The sequence below is a fragment of the Myxocyprinus asiaticus genome, chromosome 22 (assembly GCF_019703515.2).
Source record: "Myxocyprinus asiaticus isolate MX2 ecotype Aquarium Trade chromosome 22, UBuf_Myxa_2, whole genome shotgun sequence".
NCBI lineage: Eukaryota > Metazoa > Chordata > Actinopteri > Cypriniformes > Catostomidae > Myxocyprinus > Myxocyprinus asiaticus.
In genome coordinates this window covers 9,671,460-9,684,030 of record NC_059365.1, presented here as the reverse complement: position 1 = coordinate 9,684,030, position 12,571 = coordinate 9,671,460, and positions in this window count along the sequence as shown.

Below are 12,571 nucleotides of genomic sequence, written 5' to 3'. Positions count from 1 at the left end.
TCATGTTTTATTGTTAACCTTAGATTTTTGACAGCAACAACAAGGGTTTAATGTCAAGTCATTTGTTTTGTTTTTTTATCTGCACCTTGGCTAGCCTATGTTCACACTGCAAACCAAAGTGCCCATTTCCAAATTTTCTGCTCATATATGATTTTTGTGAGTTTGTTCACAGGACCTACAGTATTAAAGGAATAGTTCACCCAAAAATTATAATTCTCTCATCGTACTCATACTCGTATGACTTTCTTTCTTCGCAGAATACAAACAAAAATATTTTGATGAAGATATGATGTCTGTTTGTCCATACAATGCAAGTGAATGGTGACCAAACTTTCAAGCTCCACAAAGGACATAAAGGCAGCATAAAGGTAATCAATAAGACTCCAGTGGTTTAATCCATGTCTTCTGAAGCGATCCATTCGATTTTGGACCTAAATGTAACTCCCTTTTCACTGCACATCTTGCCATTGCAGTCTCTGATTTCAAACTCGATTAGACTTCCTAGTGCTTGACACATGTGCAGAGAGCTAGATGATGCTTGGAAGTGTAATCGAGCTTGAATTCAAGATTGCCAAGGAGACTGCTGATGTCAAGATTTATAGTGAAAAAGGAGTTATATTTTGGTATGTTCTCAACCAAACCGATTGGATCACTTCAGAAGACATGGATTAAACCACTGGAGTTTTATAGATTACCTTCATGCTGCCTTTATATGCTTTTTGGAGCTTGAAATTTTGGTCACCTTTCACTTACATTGTATGGACCTACATAAATCATATCTCCATCAAAATAATTTAGTTGTGTTCCGCAGAAGAAAGTCATACGAGTTTTGACAATATCAGGGTGAGTAAATGATTAATTATAATTTTTGGGTGAACTATGCCTTTAAAAGTTTCCCATATCAGTCACTGGTCTAAATAGACCGAGCTATCACTAAAATGTAAGTGGCCTGGGACAAATTTTTTATAAGTGAAACAATGAAACTGCTTGAAATTTTTTTGATTGTCTAGCCAAATGTGGATTTTAAAATAGTCTCAATCTTTTTCTTTGAATCTGAGCATAGTTGAGCCAAACCCGTCTGTCTAAGAAACCCTGTTTCAGTCGTACATTTTTGACAAAATCACAGGACACAGAACATCACAGCTGTCCCCCCCCCAAAAAGCCCTGTAAACTCGTGATGCTCCCAAATTGAGCCACCTGTGTAAAACACCTTGGTATGTTCATCATAACATTTTTAACATCATAACATCAACATTTTTTTTTTCATTTCCAAAATTGAATATTTTGTAATTATATGAAATCAGAAGACCTCCTAATCTTAAATCTATACATTTTCATTTGTTTAAAGGAGTATTCTGAGTTCAGTACAAGGTAAGCTCAAACAACAGCATCTGTGGCATAATAATTTAGACTCTTCCTTTGTGCATTAAAAAAACAAACAAACAAACAAACAAACAAAAAAACAGTTACAGTAAGGCACTTCGAATGGAAATGAATGAGGCCAGTCCATAAATGCTAAAATACACATTGTTTGGCCCCATTCACTTCCATTGTAAGTGACTTAACTTTAAACACTTTTTGCACTTTTTTTGGCTTTTTGTTTTAATAATAAAGGAGAGAGGAGTGCAAATAATTTTTTGGTGGAAATCAACATTAGAGCTATGCAACAGATGCTGTTAACTGAGTATCAAATCTGGAAAATTCCTTTAAGCTGGTGTGAACGTAGCCAAGAGTCTTTATATTTTACATTTATTGACCACAAGGTGACAGCATACACACACACAAAATACCCTTGAGACTAATTTGGCTGCTATTCAAAGACTAAATTTACTGCATCCTATGGATCTAACACTATATTTGGCTTGGGGAAAAAAAAAGAAATAAAAAGAAGAATTATAAGCACTTACACTGGAATGCTGATGATGATAATCTGTTATATGCTTTTAACCAGCCTGCATAGCAAATTGTCTCCACAGTGCAGTTAAACATAAAAGCTTGGATGTCAGTGTGTGTGTATTTGTGTTTGTGGAGAAAGCCCTGTGTCAATACATCAGTTATCACAGCTGAATGCCTCCTCAGCTTCCCCTTTATGACACCGTGCCATTTCCCAACTCTCAGCTGGTGAACAAAATGAAAGCCGCAGATGTGATATAAAAGAATGCAGCAAAATTCATAGAAACCCGTAATGAGTGTTTAGCGCATTCTATAATCCAAAGATCTTGTTGAATGATTTGTTGTTCCCCTCCTACCATTTTATCCCAAAATGGGGATGTTTGCCAGCAAATTCCAATTCCGGGTTAATTAAGATGTAGTCCCTGCTCACCTGGAAGTGCCTAGAAGCGGATGAGGCTGGCTGTTATAGGTGGGAGGTGACAGACGGGTGACGTGAGCTTCCATATGGCCCCGACAGCCACAGGAACACCCCCCAACTCAGCATTCACCACTCCCAGCAGCTATGCTGATCCAAGACCTACAACCTCCTCCCTCTCTAATTACGCCTCTTACATTTATGGCACACAACCTGCTCCCAGATCAGTGGAAAAGGCCAGCCTCCGCATGCAGCCTGTTCCATTACAGGTCTCAGTAGGCAGTGTGGAGGAAAATGAGAATCCGATGATGGATCAGGGTGTGTGGGGGGGATGCTGTGGGTGGTATATCACTGTGAGTGTCCGTGGCATATCCGTGTCGCTCCACCTCTCATTACTGTAATGAACTCAAGGGAGCATGCGGGCACTGCGAGGGACCCACAAGCTGCAATCTGTTTGATTAGCCCAATTTACAAATTACTTGAGTCTCTCTTCTACCATCCTCAGACCATGGCATTCATCACAGACTGTTTCACTTACCAGATTATGATTTGAAATAAATAAATAAAGAGGGTTTGCCTGATGCATGGCTATGCATAAAAACAAGGCAACTCTGCGTTCGTTGCATAGTGGCAATAATCGGTTATGACTACCATGTGCCCCTATAGATAAAGTGAGATTTGCATGAAAGGATGTAGTGTTTTATGCTGCACTTATAGTGGGACAGTGCAATTACAGTTACAGGTATTTTCCCCTCTTATGCTGGCATTACACTAGCAGACTCCAAAAAACTCGATTTTGGCTGAGGGTGTCACACTTCCCGACTGTTTTGAAGAAATCTCATTCTCTTCAGTCAGAGGCATGTCACACTTGTCGATACAAAATGGTGGAGGGGTGACCGACATAATGACTCCCCATGACTCCCCATGACTCTCTATCTCTCTGAATGCCTGACACATGGAGATAGCCGAAATAACAACAAGACTACCACGTGAACATAAATAATTTAAATAAAGTTATTTAGGATGTGATTCATAGAGTAACTTTAACTTGTGAATGTGTGTGATCGTGTATTTATCCCCTCGAGGCATGCCGTAGAACGTGTATGTCCATATGCAGCTTTCAATGAATAAAAGTTTCAATTACTTTCCGTAAAAACAGCCTGTAGTGCCTCCGCTTTCTGATTTCATTCGTTATTTTAGTGTAAAATGGAAAAAATGCTTGGTGACAGAATGATGGATTACAATCTGCATTTGTGATGATATGTGGCTGAGTGCGATTGCTGATGGACAAGTTTTGTCAGTACTTCAGTAAAAGAAGAAGCTCATTCGTCACTTGGCGAGAACACAAGAGCACGCCCTGGCAACAGAAGGATTTTTTCTTGCAATTTTGGTGTGCTTTTCCAGGTGCTGTAACCATTAACTCAGCAGGAAGTATCATCCTGAAGGGATTAACGACCTTCTGCTGGCAGACGCTAGTGTGTGCACCGTCTTTCACCTACTGGCCAACGATTATGTAAATCAAGCTTACACCTGAAAATCGTTGCAAAAATGAACAAGTGTAGAGCCATCTTTAATCTGGTGCGTTTTTAGTTCACGGCAAGTTCGTGGAGGGATTTCGATAAACAAGCGATTATAAAAATACATGTATTTTTGTAGCCAGTATATTTTTCACCTTTCGCCCTCCCCCCACTTGTTTATAGCTGTAACTGAAATATGCAAATATATGTATGCATATGCATAGATGAGTAAATGTTTGCTTAATATGTAAATACTGCATAGGCACACTAATGCCTCAGGTTTAATTCTGCATCTAGGTTTTAACAGCACATCAATCAAGACAGGGTACCAACTCTGAGAGCAACTCTATGTATGTGCATAGATAAAACAATACCATTTTTATTTTCAAATTGGTCTGTTTTTTACAGGAAGGTGTAAATTTAATGGAAAAATATAATAAGTGTTTTGTGATATTGTGCATGACTCTGCAAAAATGAGCCAACAGTATGTGTATAACCTTATGTGCACATTTAATACATTTTTTTTGAAGGACTTTTTGTGAAAGTTACAGTTGGTTATTGACTAAATGGAACTGTTAGGGGCCGTTCAGACTGAGCACATTTTTGCGTTAAAAAAACAGCACAAACTAATGGAACAGAATACAGGTGTCTCAAAAATGTGGTGCTCCTGCGTGAAATGCTGAAAACAACAGTGAGATGCAGTGCGAAGATCAAAAAATGTCTGTCTAGTGCATGGAAAAAGAATTAAAAAACAGCGCAAAAACATCAAGTGTGAGTTTGGTGTGAACGGCCCCTTACACTAAACGTACATTTGCAGCCTTTGCATGGTTCTTATGCAGAAAATACTTTTTTTGAAATTATTTATTGTGCTTCACTACACAACCCTGAGTAAAACTGCATCTGATTTTCGCCAGTTATTTTTTCCAATAAGGTCGTGAAAAAATAACTGGTTTTGCAGGTCTTTTTATTATTATTATTATTATTTATTTATTTATTTATTTTTATAACAGTTGGCTAGTGACTAAATAAAAAATAAAAAATGTTCGACGAAGCACAACTAATGTAACAGAATGCAGGTGTCTTGAGACACATTTTAAAAAGTTGTTGTTCTTTTAACTTGACACTGCTGAGATGTTGAATAAAACGTCCATCTAGCATAGTATAACAATTAAAAAAAACAGCACAGGTGGACGCAAAAACATGCTCGGTGTAAATTGCCCACTGACATGTACATTTGCAGGCTTTGCGTGGTTTTTACATAGAAATTACTTGATGTGAAAATGTTGTGCTTCACTACACAATCCTTAGGAATATTGCATCTGATTTTCAAAATTTATGTTTCCCAATAAGGTCAGGAAAAAAGAGAGTACTTTAACATGGATCTGAAGAGGGTAGAATAATTAGCTACTATTGTCCCAGTCACCAGGAAAGCATTGGATCGACAGCCCTGATTCCAACCTTGTAATTAGCCTATATATGGACAAAATTCTGGATGATAGTGAAGACGCTGGAGCACACAAGAAGCAAATATTTGTCTTCCGAGCACAGATCTGAGAAGACATGCAAAGTAAATTTTAAACCAAAATTACAGTCTTGTCATGCCTGCAATAGGTCTCCAAGTAATTGTATTATTAAGAAAAGAACCCCCAATTTGCGCCAAAACACATTTGCACATTAGGTTCACCAGACTTATAACACTGTACATGCCTCATGGCAAGGTCAGGAGACCAGCGGTGTCAGCTGTGTGCTGTTTTTTTCTGCTTGCTCTGCAGGACGAATGAGGTGTCCAGAACCAAACATGAATATTGGACACTGTTTACATCCTTAAAAAAGGACGCACTCTATTATAATTAATTGTTTAGAACAGGGTTTCTCAACCTTTTGCCCACTGCGACCCACTTTTTTTTTTAATACAAGTTATCCATGACCGGAATAGACACAAAATGACCGGTTTGGCGGACTAAATTAATAGGTACTTCGTTAATCTAGTTATGTTTATATGCTTATGTTATAGCAGCCTAATATCTATAGCCCAATATTTGCAGCCCGAGTAATTTCATAAATGCACACATTTTCAGTCATTAAACACACTATGAAGAATATATATATATATATATATTTTAACTCACATTAATGTGACACATGGGACTGCCACTCTGAAATGATGATGTCCAGAGATTGGTTTGCATTCAGACTAGCACGGTAATGCATGGAGCTAGTGCATGACACTCTACGTTTGTCCAAAAAGAATGATTTGTGGCACTGTTGGATTATTGTAATTGGACAGCTAATAATTAACGTCAGAGAAATGCAGCCTCATACTTACGGTTGTTTACGTAAACCTGGAGATATTAACATGATTCGACAATAGAGAACACAGTTGCCTCAAACATTGCAAATGTACAGTTCTATTCTTCTAATTGGTAATTTGTACAAAAGATCTCACGACCCAGCAGACAATGATCCACGACTCACTTTTGGATCACGATCCAGTGATTGAGAAACCCTGGTTTAGAAGGCACTTTTCTGCCTCCATAACTTCAGAGGATAAATGCAGACACTTTATAACTACCTCTATAGGAAAATTACTGATATTAAAATCACAGTTGAAGTCAGAAGTTTACATACAACTTAGCCAAATACATTTAAACTCAGTTTTTCACAATTCCTGACATTTAATTGTAGAAAACATTCCCTGTCTTTTGTCAGTTAGGATCACTACTTTATTTTAAGAATTTGAAATGTCAGAATAATAGTAGAGAGAATGATTTATTTCAGCTTTTCTTACTTTCATCACATTCCCAGTGGGTCAGAAGTTTACATACACTTTGTTAGTATTTGGTAGCATTGCCTTAAATTGTTTAACATGGGTCAAACATTTTGGGTTGCCTTCCATAAGCTTCTCACAATAAGTTGCTGGAATTTTGGCCCATTCCTCCAGACAGAACTGGTGTAACTGAGTCAGGTTTGTAGGCCTCCTTGCTCGCACATGTTTTTCAGTTCTGCGCACACATTTTCAGATTGAGGTCAGGGCTTTGTGATGGCCACTCCAGTACCTTGACTTTGTTGTCCTTAAGCCATTTTGCCACAACTTTGGAGGTATGCTTGAGGTCATTGTCCATTTGTAAGACCCATTTGCGACCGAGCTTTAACTTCATGGCTGAAGTCTTGAGATATTGCTTCAATATAGCCACATAATTTTCCTTCCTCATGATGCCATCTATTTTGTGAAGTGCACCAGTCCCTCCTGCAGCAAAGCACCCCCACAACATGGTGTTGCCACCCCCATGCTTCACGGTTGGGATGGTGTTCTTCGGCTTGCAAACCTCACCCTTTTTCCTCAAAACATAACAATGGTCATTATGGCCAAAAAGTTAACATTTTTGTGTGAGCGGTATGATAGCTGCGTGGTCCCATGGTGTTCATACTTGCCTACTGTTGTTAGTACAGATGAATGTGGTACCTTCAGGTATTTGGAAAATGCTCTCAATGATGAACCAGACTTGTGGAGGTCCACTTTTTTTTCTGAGGTCTTGGCTGATTTCTTTTGATTTTCACATGATGTCAAGCAAAGAGGAACTGAGTTTGAAGGTAGGCCTTAAAATACATCCACAGGCACACCTCCAATTCAGTACACCTCCTATCAGAAGCTAATTGGCTAATTGTCTAATGGCTTGACATCATTTTCTGGAATTTTCCAAGCTGCTTAAAGACACAGTTAACTTAGTGTATGTAAACTTCTGACCCACTGGAATTGTGATATACACTACCGGTCAAAACTTTTGAAACACTTGACTGAAATGTTTCTCATGATCTTAAAAATCTTTTGATCTGAAAGCGTATGCTTAAATGTTTGAAATTAGTTTTGTAGACAAAAATATAATTGTGCCACCATATTAACTGATTTCATTACAAAACTAAAATGTAATAAAAATTCTTTTTTTTTTTTTTTTTTTTTTTTTAAATTGATGACTTGGACCAAATAATAAAGAAAAGCAGCCAGTAAGTGCCCAACATAGATGGAAACTCCTTCAGTACTGTTTAAAAAACATCCCAGGGTGATACCTCAAGAAGTTGGTTAAGAAAATGTCAAGAGTACATGTCTGCAAATTCTAGACAAAGGGTGACTACTTTGAAGATGCTAAAATATAAAACAGTTTTTTATTTATTTAGGATTTTGTTTAGTTACAATATAATTCCCATAGTTCCATTTATGTTATTCCATAGTTTTGATGACTTTACTATTATTCTAAAATGTGAAGAAAAAATACCTTTGGAATTTTGAATTGGTTTTTTGAATAGTGGTTTTCGAGTTAAGAGTACATAAGATCTGCGTTTAACATTACTTGAAGAGACTTTCACGTTTTGTTCTATGACATAACAGTCATATCTCAAACGTGAAATTAGAAGGCACTATGTTTCAGACTGATCTCACTGTGATCTCACTTTACATAAGCAGGTCAAAAGTTCTGCTGCTGCGGTCTGCTTACCGAAATTTGAATCGCTGCTGCAAGCTGGAAGTATTGTTAAACGTATAGGCAACAACTCCAGTTTCTGAGGAAACTTTCCAAAGAGTGGCAACGAAAGCAAGTTGTACTTTAACTTATAAATAATGAATTACATTCAACTGGAATGCATATTATATTAACTCTAGCCCCTAACCTAAACACCAAACATAACCGTTAGTGTAGTAAAAATTTAATAAGCAACCTCCAAATCGTGATTACCATTGGTTATGTGAATGCGATAGTTTCCTGGTTCCCATGGAAACCAGAACCCCAGAACCCCTGTGGTTGCTAGCGCATTAAGCAAACAGCACCAGAGGAAAAGGTGATCACAGTTGAACTGATGCAAAAATGTTTGATGGGGATGCCGTTTTCAGTAATTCGGCAGAATGGGGTTCAGGGTGCATCAATGAATCATGTTGTTTTTTGAAAACCAAAAGTTTCTATCAAGTTGCTATAAAAGAACTGCAACATTTTTACGATTCATTAAACACATAAACTCACATTCTTGTGGTAGTTGCAGTCCTTATTTGGCAACTTGTTTGCAACTTACATTTTAAAAGCCTAAAAACCCGTAGAAATTTCCTGAAGGCAAATTTTTTGCTAAAAGTTTTAGGACTACAACCTGAACTGCTGTATATCGGGCTGGAGCATCTTGTAAAAACCTCAGTAGCTAATTCATCTTTTCAACAACACTTATTATTGTTGAACCAATCTGTCATGTTATGTCAGTATTTTCCAGGAACCAGTTCTATGTAAAATGTTGGTTAACCACAGTGAAGCCACAGCAAATTGAATGAATGAAATAAAACCTGTCAAACCCCTTGGGTACATTCAGATATACACTGAACAGACAGCTGTCAGTGACATTTTGTATATTTACAACTACCACTCAACTTGACATCCATTAGGCCTTAATTTACTTTGCCCATGACTGTCAAAGAAATCATGGAGAAGGCCAGAATGGATCTCAAATATTGTTCTCAAAGGAGACAAGACAGAGAGTGCAGATGATTTGAGATGCACTCAAGTGATGAAACAAGGTGTAAAAACGATGATTAAACATAAATGGAAAGCATGAAGAAATTCTATTTAATTCTGTTGTGAAAAAGGAACTATCCAATCCTCAAAGCAAATCCTTGATCCTTAAAAACTAAGATGTCTCCTTGTATATTGATAGAGGGTTGGTCGATATTACATAGGTAGGCTGCATGAGGATTTTATAAATTCGGTTTTGCAGTGAGCTGCTGTCAGCTCTTCTACCAGCTCTGGCTGTCACAGGATGTAATACATTGTAGAGCTATATACTGTATATGAAGGGCTCTTATGGAGAGTTAAAAAGCCTTTTTCGATAACATGACTTCTGGCAAGGTCACACCACACTATAGAAATATACTTATCTTGTTAAAAACGTATGTGATGATTTGAATAACTCAAACTTACATCCAATTCACACTGCCCCAACAAACTCCAACAAACACCAACAAACACGTTTGTTGGGTCAATGTGTTCACCCCATTGGTGTTAGTTGGGCCAGTTTGATAATGTCAGTTATGCTTTTCAACATTCTAAATCCAAATGCATCCAACTGCCAAGAATGTTAGAGTTGGTTGGGGCAGTGTGAAATGGACTTTAAATAAAGATCATCCATAAAGTATTATATGTCCCCATTCTTTGTAACTGCATGGAAAAGACTGATCAGTACATTCTTAAAAGTGTCTTTTGTTTCTCCTCCAACAGGTTTGGAATGACATGAGGGTGAGGAAATAGTGACATAATTTACATTTTTGGGTGAACTATTCCTGAAAGTCTTCTGAGGTCTGAAGGGCAACTTCTGAGCAATACAATTTTCCTCTTTGCTGAGCAAAAGCATTTTTAAACAATCCAATGTGCTCAAAGTAATTTCTCTTGGATATTTCTCTCTCAATCTCATCTGTTTTCATTAAGCCACAGTCCAAAAGGATTGCATATAGCTCTAAAGTTTTTTTATTGGGCAACACAACAGGTATTTCCTTTTGTTTATTGTTTGGTTGCATATTTTTGGGCTCAATATAGCGGAACAGGGTAAGATTACCAGCAAGCTGCAGGAAACAAAAGCGTGGGCTGGTACAATTCCCAAGAACAAAGCTTTGGCATTGATTGCATGCTCGCCATCCAAGTGTTTTGTCTCAGTTGTATTTGAGATGTGCTGGGTCATCTACAGCAATCAGGCAGTTATGCCACCCAATACAGAGAGAGATTCAACAACAACATTTTAAGAGCGCTTTCTTTCAGACTCATATGGGAAAATTATATGAATTATAGAGGACGTGGCATAATCTGAGGACTGTTAGAAGATGAACTTGTTTTGAACTCTGCCCATGATTCCCTGGCATTTAAAGGCTGTCAGACTGAGAGCTGTCAAATGATAGCGTGTCTTATGTTGTATTAAAGGGCGCATTCCTTCAAAAAGAGATTTTATCACCAAAATGATCTATCCATCTATCTATCTATCTATCTATCTATCTATCTATCTATCTATCTATCTATCTATCTATCTATCTATCCTACATTATACTGTACAGTATATAATAAAAAATATGAAGAATATATAATTGTAATTAAATTAATTACATGATGAATAATTCATAAAATTAATTGCAAATATTAATATTTGCTGAGAAAGGCCCCCAAATAAAGCTAATTCAATACAAATAATACATAATAATTCCAATTATTAAAATGTCAAGAATTATGATTATTTTTATATAAATAATTGCACTAAATTAACACGTTTTGTTTAATATATATATATATATATATATATATATATATATTAAAAAAGACATCTTAATGCAAACAAATCACACAGTTACAGCCACAGTAAAATTGTTCTCATGTAAATTAGATTTCACAATGGTTAAGTTTATAATAGTTCACAATTACCCACTCTCAATAAACATCTTTTTATTTATGTCCATTATTTCAGGAATAAATCAATGTAGTAATTCAGAAAACACTTTATTTTCTGTATAGTCACACAGTACCAATGCGATGAAAGCTAAAAGCATGTCTCCTGTTGAAGTCACGCAGCAACTCTGCGTGACTTCGCAGACAAATAATATGTAAACCAGGCGATACTCTTTGGATACTTTGCTGGTTTTATGTTATTTCTGTTAAAAGAATTGGAAAATTAACACAATCGTCTGAGTAGCAGGCAAGCAGCTACAAGTTTGTTTACTCATGGCATCTGTTGACACTTTGCATTTCTCATTGCTTTGTGCATCATACGTGTTTGACCAATAGCAAGTTACAGCACCTCCCACAGTCCCTCTTCTCCCAAAAAGTACCTACCCCAGAGTAGGAGCTAAAAAGTCACTCTAAACTCCCCCTACATAGCTAAGATGAACTATAGTGTGAAAATGTAGAAGTAGTTCAGAGTAAAAGTACCTGGCTTTGGTTCCTGCAGTGGGAAAGGGCCGAATAACTATATATACTATTATAACTATTTATTCAGATTTAGATAGGGTATATTTACATTTGAATAAATAGTTTGAAGTTATAAATATACATGTTGTGCATATAAAATTTGTATTTACAAATATATATTCAGAATGTTCATCAGTATTTTCTATTTGGCTTCTCATATACTTATTGGTAACCATGGATTGAATGCTTGTAATAGCCAAGCACAGTTCAGAATGCAGGAATTTAGTTTTCATTGGAGGCAAGACAGCATGGCCTCTCTCTGAATAGCTGTCTGCTGTGATAATTTCCCAAACCTCCTCAGGTTGAGGAAAGTGGCCTGGTTCCAGAAATACCACTTGTGGCAGCAGATTCTTCATCTATTTTTCATAACAGAGACTGGGCACTCTGTCACAAAGTGTGTAATGCCTCTTGAGCTGATATAACAAATGCTTCATAGTGTTTACCTGTGATAAACCGTCTAGTCAGGCCAATTCATAAACAAATAGTAGCATTTCTGACAGTAATACTTGTGGACTGTACCATTTTATCATGACTCACAACACAGGTTTCCTTTGGCATATGTATTACACCTTTATAACATATAATCATGGCTCTGACTCACCGCTTAGACTCTAAGCCTCGAGCACTCTCTCGAACCACTATCTGACATACATGATGGTCATCTGTCACAAAGGCCTAAACTTGAGGGAAACCTTGGGGGAGAGGAGAGCTTTCGGTTCATGAATCTTCTAGGACATTGCCTTGAATATATTCAGCAGTTCTCTTCTGTTGCT